This window comes from Theropithecus gelada, chromosome 7a (assembly GCF_003255815.1).
Source record: "Theropithecus gelada isolate Dixy chromosome 7a, Tgel_1.0, whole genome shotgun sequence".
Classification (NCBI taxonomy): Eukaryota; Metazoa; Chordata; class Mammalia; order Primates; family Cercopithecidae; genus Theropithecus; species Theropithecus gelada.
The window spans coordinates 42,921,689-42,934,288 of NC_037674.1; the positions used below are offsets into that span (position 1 = coordinate 42,921,689).

The 12,600-nt window shown below is 34.8% G+C and overlaps 1 protein-coding gene across 7 annotated transcripts in view; it reads left to right on the forward strand.

Moving 5' to 3' along the window:
* IQCH (IQ motif containing H) overlaps positions 1–12,600 on the forward strand; it is a 258,516-nt gene that overhangs the window by 92,380 nt on the left and 153,536 nt on the right. The gene's annotated exons all lie outside the window — the stretch shown is intronic.

Below are 12,600 nucleotides of genomic sequence, written 5' to 3' on the forward strand. Positions count from 1 at the left end.
AACTCCGTCTCAAAAATTAAATAAATAAATAAAAATAAATTAACTTTAGCCATCTTTGTAAATTACATATTGAGGGCCTGTGTTCTCTGTGTGTGTTAGAAGGTTCGTATTTTCAAAGGGCTTACAGTTTGGCTGGGGAAACAAGATAGATATAATAAAGATAAATGACGATATAAAGTGACATGGAACAAAAACCAAATGGACGTTAAAGTCTAGTGCCATGGGAGTTCAGAGTAATAATTGCTGAGGGCTGAGATAATGGAAGAAGATTTCAAAGAAAATACTGGATGACATAGGGTGCTAGAGAGAAGCACCGACCTGGGAATCTAGTAACTCGTTGCAGAATCTTGGGCAAACCATTTACTTTCTCTGGGCTGCAGTTTTCCCAGTCATATAATGATAGGTTTTGGCTGAATTAATTCATATTTAATTATTTGTTTTATAAATAATTTTTTCCTAATATTTAAAAATAAATAAATATTTGTTGAGTTATTGTTTTATCCAAAGTAGCGTCTAGGTGCTGGAGATCCAGCAGAAAATGTCAGACAGCGGTTCTGTTCTCATGGTGTTTATATTCTAGAGGGAGACAGGTACTAAGCAGATAAGTAAATGAGAATTTCAGCTAGTGATAAATGCTAGAAATAAAGCAATATGGGTTAGAGAATGATAAGGAGGGGGCTACTTTGCTTGTGAGGGAAGGGTCAAGGAATGTCTCTCAGAAGAGATAGGAGGCTTGAGCTGAGATTCAAATGATGCAGAAAAGCCGGTCATGTAGAGATCTAGAGAAGAGCATTTTAGATATATGACAGCACAGGGACAAAGGCCCTTCATGAGCAAGAAGGCCAAACTATGAGCAAGGGAGAAAAAGGGAAGAGATGAAGGTGGAGAAGTAGAGAGGGATTATGTGCTGTAGGCTAGAGCCAAGACTGAGTTGTCCTCAATATTTACTCTTCCCCTACCTCCATAGTAATAGAGTTGTGGGTCGGCACATGTCATTTTAACTGAAGACATTTCCCAGGCTTACTTGCTGCTGGGTGTGCCATGTGAGGAGGCTGTGGACAATGAAGATGTTAAGCAGAAGTAGACTGAAAAAGTTCTGGACTGTGCTCTTTAGAGAAAAGAAGCATAGCCCCTTTTTTGCCTTGCCTTCTTCTGGCTAGCTGGGATGCAGATGTGATGATGAAACTTGGGCATGCATTTTGGAGCCGGAGATGGAACTCCATGTTGAGTCTTGCAAAACTGCCCTGCCAACCCAGGACTGCCTTCCTTTGAACTGTGTATGAGAGATAAAGAACTCTTAATTTATTTAAACGACTCAGCGTATCTTTAAGATCTTTCTTTTTAAATACCTTAGACTATACCAGAATCAGCATGGCAGCCTTCCAAACCACAGTGAAGAGTTACATTTAATTCTGCTAACAGAGAGAACCCACTGACGGATTTAAACAGAGTATGGGATGATCTGATGTATGTTTTAATAACTGCTTTGCAGATAACAAATCATAGTGGGAGCTTGGAGAGTAAATGACTATTGCCATAAACCAGGTGAGAAATGACAGTGGATATGAGGAGGATGGTATCAATGGAGATGAAGAGAAGTGAACAAATTCAGGTTATATTTTGGTGGAAGCATGAGGACTGACTATTGGATAGAAGTGAGAGAAAAAGAGGCATCAAGCATAAATATATATGAATATATGAATGAATATCTGTGAATGTGCTTCAATTTTGTATTCATTCTAGTGTTGATGGGAATTTTAGTGGTTTATACTATAGAGCTATTAGGGATAATACTACTATGAGCATACTTTTTTTTTTTTCCCAGACGGAGTCTCGCTCTGTTGCCCAGGCTGGAGTGTGCAGTGGTGTGATCTCGGCTTACTGCAACCTCCACCTCCTGGGTTCAAGCAATTCTCCTGTCTCAGCCTCCTGAGTAGCTTGGACTACAGGCACACGCCACCATGCCCAGCTAATTTTTGTATTTTTAGTAGAGACGGGGTTTCAACATATTTGTCAGGCTGGTCTTGAACTCCTGACCTCAGGTGACCCACCCACCTTGGCCTCCCAAAGTGCTTGGAGGACAGGCGTGAGCCACCGTGCCCAGTCATTAAAAGCATTCTTGTACTTTTAATGCCTTAATTATTAATTCTTGCCTTTTAATGCACATATGTAGGTATCTTTTAATGCACATATGTAGCATTTCTGTTGAAGATATATGAAAAAATGGAATTGCTGAGTCTTAGTGTTTATATATGGTCAGATTTAATAGATACTGCCAAACAGTTTTCCACCGTGGTTATACTGACTTATTTTCCTACTGGCAGTATATGAGTGTTCCAGAATACTCGTCCTTGTCAACACTTGATATTTCTTCAGTTTTTAAAACTTTAGCCATCCTGAAGAGTCTGTTGTGGTATGTCTTTGTGGGTTTAATTTCTACTTTCCTGATGACCAGTAAAATTGAGCAAGTTGTTTTGATAATGCGTATTGGTCATTTGAGTATCCTCTCTTGTAAGGTGATTTAAGACTTTAACCCTTTTTTTTTTTTTTTTTTTTTGAAATTGGATTGTCTTTCTTCTTCTTAGTGATTTATAGGAATTACTAGATATTCTGGGTACTAATCTTTTATCAGTTATATGTATTGCAAATAATTTTTCCTACCCTGTGGCTTGGCATTTCACTGCTACTGTTTGTTGTTGTTGTTGTTGTTGTTTTTACTTTTCATTTTGAGATAATGGTAGATTCACATGTAGTTGTAAGAAAAAATGCAGAGATCCTTTGTACTCTTTACACAGTTTTCCCCAATAGTAACATGTTGCAAAACTGTAATATAATACCACAAGTATAATACTGATGCAGGCAAGATATAGAATAGTTCCATTACCACAAAGGTTCCTCATAGTGCCCTTTTATAGCCATACGAATGGACAATTCTAAATCATCCATTTCATCTAATACAGTGAATTTTAGAACTGGCTTTTTTCATTCACTATAATTCTCTGGAGAGTCATTCAGGTTGTATTAATAGTTTATTCCTTTTAGTTAATAGGTTATATTAATATATGTAATTACATTAATAACTTTATTGCTATTATTGATAATTTAGTCCTTATATTGATAGTTTATTCCTTTTTATTGCTGGGCAGAATTCCATGTTAGAATGTACCACAGTTGTTAAACCATTGACCTGTTGAAGGACATATGGATTGTATCCAGTTTCGAGCTATTATTAATAAAGCTGCCATAAACATTTGTATACAGGTTTTTATATACACATATGTTTTTATTTCTTTAGAATAAATGCCCAGGACTATAATTGCTGGGTCTTAATGGTAATTGCATTTTTATTTCCTCTGCATATATTTGGAGCCATGTCATATAGTGTTATAACTTTTGTTTTAACCATCAAATATAATTTAGAAAACTAAAGAAGAAAAGGAAAGTCTGTTGCTTTTATCCTATTTTTGCTTATCGTATTATTTCTTTTTTCCTAATGTTCCCAAGAGTTTTTAACTTTATCATTTGCTTTCTGTTTAGAGAATTTTCTTTAGCCATTCTTTTAGAGTCATTATACTAATGAAAAATTATCTTCATTTTCCTTAATCTTAGAATGTCTTGCTTTCCCTCTTTATTCCTGAAGGATATTTTCACTAGGTATGGGATTCTGAGTTGGCAATTCTTTTCTTTCAGCACTTGGAAAAAAAAAAAAAAAAAAAGTTGTGCCACATGCTTTTGGCTTCCATGATTTCTGATGAGATCTGCTTTTGAATTGTTTTTCTCCTGTAGATAAGGTGTTGCTTTTCTCCTGCTGCTTCCTTAATTTTTGTTCTCAATTTTTTGTTTTCAGAAGTTTGACTATGATGTGTCTTGGTGTGGGTTTCTTTAGGCTTATTCTGTTTTAGTTTGGCCCAGCATCTTGAATCTGTAGGTTTATGTCTATTGCCAGATTTAGGAAGCTTTCAGCCATTATTTCTTTGTGTACTTTTTTTAGCCTTGACCCCTACCTCCTCTTTATCTAGGACTATGATGATACAAATGTTAGATTTTTTGGATCTAGTCTCACAGGTCCTTGAGGCTGTGTTCTCTTTTCTAGTCTGTTTTTTCTCTTTTGCTCAGATTGGGCGATTTCTATTCTTCTATCTTGTAATCTCATCCACTGGATTTTGTATTTAGGTTACTGTAGTTTTCAGTCCTAAAATTTTCATTTGGTTCCTTTTTATATATTCTGTTTCTTTGTGGAGACTTTCTGTTCCTTTTCTAAGACTATTTTTTTCACTTGTTTCCAGACAGTCAGCAATTGCTTGTGGAAGGATTTTTATGGTGGCTGCTTTAAAATCTTTGTCAGGTAATTCTAACATCCTTGTCATCTCACTGTTGGTATCTATTCATTATCTTTCTTCATTCAGTTTGAGGTCTTTCTGGTTCTAGGTATGATGAGTAATTTTCAATTGAAATCTTAGCATTTTGAATATTATATTATGAGACTGTTTCTTATTTAAATCTGTTTTTAGCTAGTACTCCTAGCACACTTATTTATTCCCCATGCATTTAAGGAATAAGTCCAATTAGATGTGAAATAGCATCCAGTTTATGTATTGCTGGATTTCATTTGCTAATATTTTGGTTTTGATTTTTGCATTTTTGTTCATATGTGAGACTGGCCTAAATTTATTCCTTTCCTGTAATGTTTTCCTTAGGTTTTAATATCAATGTTAGTTTTGCCACAATGAGTGTGATCTTTTTTTATATTCTCTGGAAGAGTTTGGATACAACTGGTACTATTTCTTTCTTAAATGTTTGGAATAATTTACCAACGAATCCATGTAGTTTTCTTTGGAAATAGGCTTAGGATTGAGGAATTTTCGTTAACAAATACAGGACTTCTTTTTTTTTTGTCTGTGTCAGTTTAATAAGTTAATTTTGTTCAAGGAATTTGTCCATTTCATATAAATTTTCTAATTTATTACAATAAAGTTGTTTACAGTATTCTCTATTTTGTAATGTCTGTAGCATCTGTGATGATGTGCTTTCTCATTCCTATTGTTGGTTACTTCCACCTTCCTCATTTTTTTTTTATCAGTATCTCTAGGTGTTTATTGATTTTTTGGTATTTTCAAATAACCAGATTTTTACCTTATTGATCCTTTCTACTATGTATTTTTAATTTGATTAGCATAAGTTATCTTTACCATTTCTTCACTTTCTTTGCTTTTAATTTTTTTATTTGTTTAAACTATTGGCACACATGCTTAGCTTATTAAGTTTCAAGCATTATTTGTTTCTGATATATACATTCTGATATAAATTGAAGGCTATAAATTTCACACAAAGCCTACTTTAGTAAGTTTGTTATGTCATATTTTCATTATCATGTATTTCAGATTATTTCCTTATTTCCATTTTCATTTCTTCTTTGACTTATGGGATATTTAGAAGTGTATACAATTTAGTAGTTCTTAGCTATCTTTTTTGTTATTGATTTATAGCCTAATTTCATTTTTTAGAGAGCATATTCTATATGTTTTCAGTTATTTGAAATCTGACTTACTTTTTGACCCTAGCATATGAAGACTTCAGGTAAACTGTCCATGTGCATTTGAAAATATGTTTTGTATTTGTTGGATGCAGTTTTCTGCATATATTCAATTAATTCAACTTAATCATGTTATTCAAATCTATCTCTATTTTGCCTATTTTATCAATTGCCAAGAAAGGTATGTTAAAGTCGCAAGCTATGCTTGTAAATTTGTCTATTTCTCTTTATTTTTTAGTTCTACCACTTTTTTCTTCAGATCACACATATCTTTAATTTAGTCCTTTACAGAAAGAATCTTTTTCCCATAAAAAGTAAGAATTAAGTGCACATCATTTTAAATAGGAGTGAACAAACTTTTTTTGTAGAAGGCCAGGTAGGAAATATTGTAGGCATTGCATGCCACCTATTATCTCTCTCCTATATTCTTCTCCTTTTATTTAAACATCTCTTAAAGATGTAGCAACAGTTCTTAACTTGAGAGTCATACAAAAACAGACTGCAGGCCAGATTTGGCATATGGACCATAGTTTGCCATCTCCTGACTTTTAAGTATTAAAATTAATGTGTTCCAGTAGTTATATCAAGAACCAAAGGCCGGGCGCGGTGGCTCAAGCCTGTAATCCCAGCACTTTGGGAGGCCGAGACGGGCGGATCACGAGGTCAGGAGATCGAGACCATCCTGGCTAACACAGTGAAACCCCGTCTCTACTAAAAAAATACAAAAAACTAGCCGGGCGAGGTGGTGGGTGCCTGTAGTCCCAGCTACTCCGGAGGCTGAGGCAGGAGAATGGCGTAAACCCGGGAGGCGGAGCTTGCAGTGAGCTGAGATCCGGCCACTGCACTCCAGCCTGGGCGACAGAGTAAGACTCCGTCTCAAAAAAAAAAAAAAACCAAATAAAATAAAAATTAATTGGTATATTTGCACACCTACAATATGCTCAGGGACAAAAATATAAAATAAATATAATATAGCTACTATCTAGAAATTACTTTAGATAGTATAATTAGAAAAAATGCACACATGAAAAAGACAATATTAAATACAAAACAATATGTTCTGAGTATTTTTAATAGCTAAATCTTATAGTTAAAACAGAGAATAGGGGAGTATATGAAGGGCATAGCTAATGAGCAGCAGAAAAGTTAGATAATAGAGGATCACTGAAAGTCTTTATGGATAGAGACCTCTTTGAACCAGACCTTGAGACATGAAATAACAGAGAAAATAGAAAATAACGTGAACATAGGTGAAAGGGAATTTGGAACTTGTGGGGCAATGAAGGTAACCACAACAACAAAACCCACAACCAGTTCAACTTCCAACCACACCCAGTCACCCACCCTAATGCCCTAGAAGAAGAAGACTGCCATTTCCAGGCATAAATGCTATTTACCTCAGTTTTCACGGTTCTAAGCCCTATGTCTGGCAATTAGTAGAAGCTGTGAGACACAAAAAGCAACTTACTGTCAAGAGACAAATCTGCAGAACCAGACTCAGAGACTAGATATTACAACTATTAGGGAATTTAAAATAACTATGATTAATATGTTGAAGACTAACTGGAAAAATGAGTCATGTGCAAACTGCTAGAGGTTTTCAGCAGGGAGTTGAAAAGTATAAGAAAGAATCAAATAGAAATGTTATAAATAAAAAGCTTGGGAACATATAAAGAATGGCTTCAATGGGTTCATCAGTAGAATAAACACAACTGAGGGAAAAAGGTCAGTGAACTTAAGGATAAGTGAAATGAAATTACACAACTGAAACATAAAGAGGAGGAAAAGCAACAGTAACAGAGCAATTGATAACCATGAGACAATAGCAAACCTTTTAATATATGTGAATTTGGAATCTCAGAAGAACAGAGAATAGGGCAGAAGAAATATTTGAAGAGAAAATGGCCAGGAATTTTACCAAAGTGATGAAAGACATCAAACCACAGATCCAAGAAGCCCACAAACAAGATAAATACAAGACACACACACACACACACACACACACACAGAGAGAGAGAGAGAGAGAATCATCGTATTCAAACGACTGCAAATAAAAATTAAGAGAAAACCTTGAAGATAGCCAAACTAAAAATGTACATTACATACAGAAGAACAAAGATAAACATTACAGTATTCTTCTCATCAAACACTATGCAAGTCAGGAAATAATACAGTGACATCTTTAAAGGGCTGAAAGAAGAAGAAGTTGTCAGGTCAGAATTCTACTTCCAACAAAAAATATTTTTCAAAAGTGAAGGAGAAATAGACTTCTTTAGACAAATAAAAAGAGAGAATTTATTACCAGCAGAACTGCCCTATAGAATATGTTAAAAGAAATTTCTCAGGCAAAAGGACTGTAATACCAGAGAGAAATTTGGGTATACACAAAGAAATGAAGAAACCTGGAAAATGTTTCCTTATATTAAATTCATCCAAAAGATAACTGACTATAACTCAGGGGTCAACAAACTTACTCTTTAAAGGACTAGATAGGAAATAAGACTAGACAATAAATAATGTAATGTTTCATTCCTTTGCAAGTTTCTTTGCATCTTCTTTTCCTCCTTATTTTTTCTTTTGCTGCCTCCTCCTTCTTCTCTTTCTTCTCATCCTTTTTCCCCTTCTCCTCCTCTTCCTTCTTCTACTTCTTGATCCTTTAAGAATGTAAAAACCATTCTTACCTCAAAGGCCATATAAATACTGTGAGCTTGATTTGGACTATGGACCATAGTTTGCTAACCCCTTGTCTAAAGCAAAATTATTAGCAATGTATTGCGGCTTCATGGCATATGTAAAAGTAAAATATATGACAACAATCACACAAGGATGAGGGAGAAATTGATATATAACAATATATTGTTATAAGATCTTTATATGTGAAATGGTCTAATATTAATTGAAGGTATATTGATTAATTGAAAGATGTTTTCTATATCCTGAACAACCATTAAAATATTTTAAAAAGAGGTTTAAATAGTAATTTATGTAGCGATAAAATGGAATCATAAAAATATTTACTCCAAAAGCAGAAAATTTGTGAAAATCATGAAGAAAACATGGAACAAATAGAAAGCTAACAAGATGTTAAATTTTAATGCAGCCGTATGTATTAGTCTGTTTTCACACTGCTGTAAAGAACTTCCCTGAGACTGGGTAATTTATAAAGGAAAGAGGCTTAATTGACTCACAGTTCCACATGGCTGGGGAGGCCTCAGGAAGCTTACAATTATGGCAGAAGGGGAAGCAGGAGCATCTTACATGGTAGCAGGCAAGAGAGAAGAGCAGGGGAAACCACCACTTAAAAAAATCATCAGATCTTGTGAGAAGTCACTCACTATCATGAGAACAGCATGTGGGAACCTGCCCCCATGATCCATTCACCTGCCACCAGGTCCTTCCCCCAACAAATGGGGTTTACAATTCAGATTACAATTTGAAATGAGATTTGGGTGGGGACACAGGCAAGCCATATCACCATATTAAGAATTGTAGGCAATCTTTGCTGATGGTGTGGGACCACACAAATGACTGTTTAAGCAGAAACCCTCCCAGGTAGTTTAGAGTCAGTAGGAAAAATTACAATTGTTTCATGATCTTTAAGATTTTTGTCAAAACATTAAGAACTTTATTCCTCTTTATTATAACTATGTGGGGCAATGAAAAAATAGTAAAATGAATATTTATTTAATATCCTATTATTCTAAACATTAGAAACATTGAAAATAAAGTGTTTGTTAAAAAAAAGAATAGTTTTAAACAGTGCTTGCCTTTTTCTTCTTATCATTAACTTATGATATGGAGTGATAATCTTTACTGTGGCTTGGTGCATTGTCATACTTCTTTCTAACTTTGAATCAGCTTCCAACTTTTTATCCTTTTCACTTTTAATATTATGAAATATCTCTGAGTCCCTTTAATATGAAATTTCTTTCTGGCATCACATCCTCTCAAACATGTACTTTCATCACAACCACTTTCCTCATTTATGTCAGTAAGTTAAACTTGACTACATTCTTCTGGATGCATTACTAGAGTCTTTCAAATGGTGGCATTGTCTACATTCCCATAGTCAGCTATTTCTTCTGTAATTCTACTTACAATATATTTCAATTTCACTTTGAGCACTATCAATTTTCATTCTTTTGGTGTACTTTTAACCTCCTTAACCAACTCTATCTTTCATTTGTACATTTTTTGTGGAAAAAAAAAGATGCAGATTTATTGCTGGGAGTCAAAGAGGCAATACTACTACATTATTTACAGTCTGTATGCAAACTCAAAAACAGATGCACAGTGACCAATGACTGACAGACTTTGAATGGAATGACTTGAATGGTCACTGATCTTGATATGCATCTGTCACTTATGTAGTGATTTGTGGAATAGAGTTCTAGCAGCAAAGTTTATATTTTATGCAATTACAATTTTATGGTAACTGAAATTTGAACTATGTTGGAGTACTGACGTTATTTAACTAAACTGTGGTAACTAGAATTTGTACGTACTGGAACAGTGCAAAGTGAAGGCTGTCTTTACAATAAGTGTGAATGCTCTAAATACACCAATTAAAAGACAGAGTTTGTCAGATTGGATAAATAAGCAAGACCCAACTGTATGTGGTCTCTAAGAATTGCAATGTAAATGTCGAGAAAGATAGGTTAAAATAGGAGTAGGGTAAGAAGTGACAAATCTTTCTATAGAAGAATTCCAAATAATGTATTCTTATTTATTTGTTTTTGAGATGGAGTTTCACTCTTGTTGCCCAGGCTAGAGTGCAATGGTGCAATCTCGGCTCACTGCAACCTCTGCCTCCTGGATTCAAGTGATTCTCCTGCCTCTGCCTCCCAAGTACCTGTGATTACAGGTACCCATCACCACGCCTGATTAATTTTTTGTATTTTTAGTAGAGATGGGGTTTCACCATGTTGGCCAGGCTGGTATCAAACTCCTGACCTCAGGTGATCCACCCACCTCGGCCTACCAAAGTGCTGGGAGTACAACCGTGAGCCAGTGCGCCCAGCCGCAAATAATTTAAACAGTTACCTCCTCCTCCAGGAAATGGAGCTTATTTATCTACCCCTTCCCTCTCTTTGAATGTGAGCTGAATTTAGTGATTCACATCCAAATAATAGAGTATGGAAAGAAGAAAAATAGGAAATTTACAGTGGAGAAACCTGGCAAACCCTGCCTTAACCAAATGGCCAAGGATAATATCATTAGTCATAATTCGGGTTGATATCACGTGCCCCCTAATATGATATGATGAGGAAAGACTTCACCTTTATGTTATTCTACCCCAACAACCTATAACCACAGAGAAAAAAACATGAGAAAAAAATCAGACAAACCCACATTTCAGACATTCTACAAAATACCTGACCATACTCCTCAATACTGTCATGGTCATGAAAACAGGGAAAGACTGAGAAACTGTCACAGACCAGAGGAGCCTAAGGAGACATGATGACTAAATACAATGAGATATCCTGGATAAGATTCTGGAACAGTAAGAAGACATGAGTGTAAAAACTAGTAAAATCTAAATGAAGTCTTGAGTTTAGTTAATAATAATGTATCAATGATGATTTCTTGCTTTTGACAAATGGACTATGGTAATGGAATATGTTAACATTAAGGGAAACTGAATGACAGTATACAGGACTGTCCTAGATTATCTCTGTGACTTTTCTGTATCTAAAATTATTCCAAAATAAAAAGTTTATATATTTTTAGTTCAAAAATAAATTATAGGACTAGACACAAATTAAATGTAAATTAAAAATTAATAAAAAGGAGAAAGATGGAAAAATATACCATATAAACAATAATGAAAAGAAAGCTGGATTGGCTCTATTACTATCAGATGAAGACACATTAATAGGAATAAAGAGGTACATTGATGATAAAAGGATCAATCCAGCAAGAAGACAGACATTCCTAAATGTGTATGTACTTAAAAACAGAGATATAAAATACATGAAGCAAAAATTAATAAAACAGAAATAATAAATCCAGAATTATATCTCACAATAATCAGTAGAACTAATAACCCCCCCCCCAAAAAATAATACCATAGAACATAATAATACTATACTCCCCAACCTTTTTGACAACAGGGACCAGTTTTCTGGGAAATAATTTTTCCACAGACAAGAGGTGGGGAGGAATAGTTTCAGGATGGAATTGTTCCACCTCAGATAATCAGGCATTAGATTCTCATAAAGAGCAAGCAACCTAGATCCCTCATATGTGCAGTTCATAATAGGGTTCTTGTTCCTATGAAAATCTAATGCTGCTGCTGATCTGACAGGAGGTGTGAATTCAGATGGTAATGCTCACCTGCCACTCACCTCCTGTTGTGTAGCTCAGTTCCTAACGGGCCATAGTACCCGGTCTGTGGCCTGTGGGTTAGGGACCCCTGCTATAGAAGACTATAATGTAACAGTATTATAGGCCATATAGACCATTATAGAGCATTAAAACACAACAGAACATGCATTTACTTCAAATGTACATGGAACATTCACCAAAATAGACCATATTCTGGACCATAAAACAAATATTAACAAATTTAGAATAGTTAAAATCTTACACATTATGTTCTCTGACCTGAACAGAATTAAACTTAAAAGTAGAAAATCCCCCAAATGCAAAAACACACTTCTAAATAACCCATGGATCAAAGAGGAAGTCACAGGGATATTAAAAAAATTTTTTTGAATTAAATGGGAATGACCACACAGTGTACTGAAATTTGTAAGATGCAGCTAAAGTAGTGCTTAAGAAAAATTTTTAGCATTAAATACTTTTATTAGAAAAGAAGATCTCAGATTAATGATCTAAGCTCCCACTCTAAAAAACCCAAAAAAGAAAAGCACATATACCCAAGCAAGCAGAGGATGGAAAATAGAAGTCAGTGAAATGGAAAATAGGAAAAAATAATAATAATAATTCAGCGAAACCAAACTGTGTTTCATGGAACATTTTTAAAAATTGGTAAGCCTCTAGACAGACTAACCAAGATTAAAAGAGAGAAGGCACAAATGACCAATATCAGGAACCAAAGA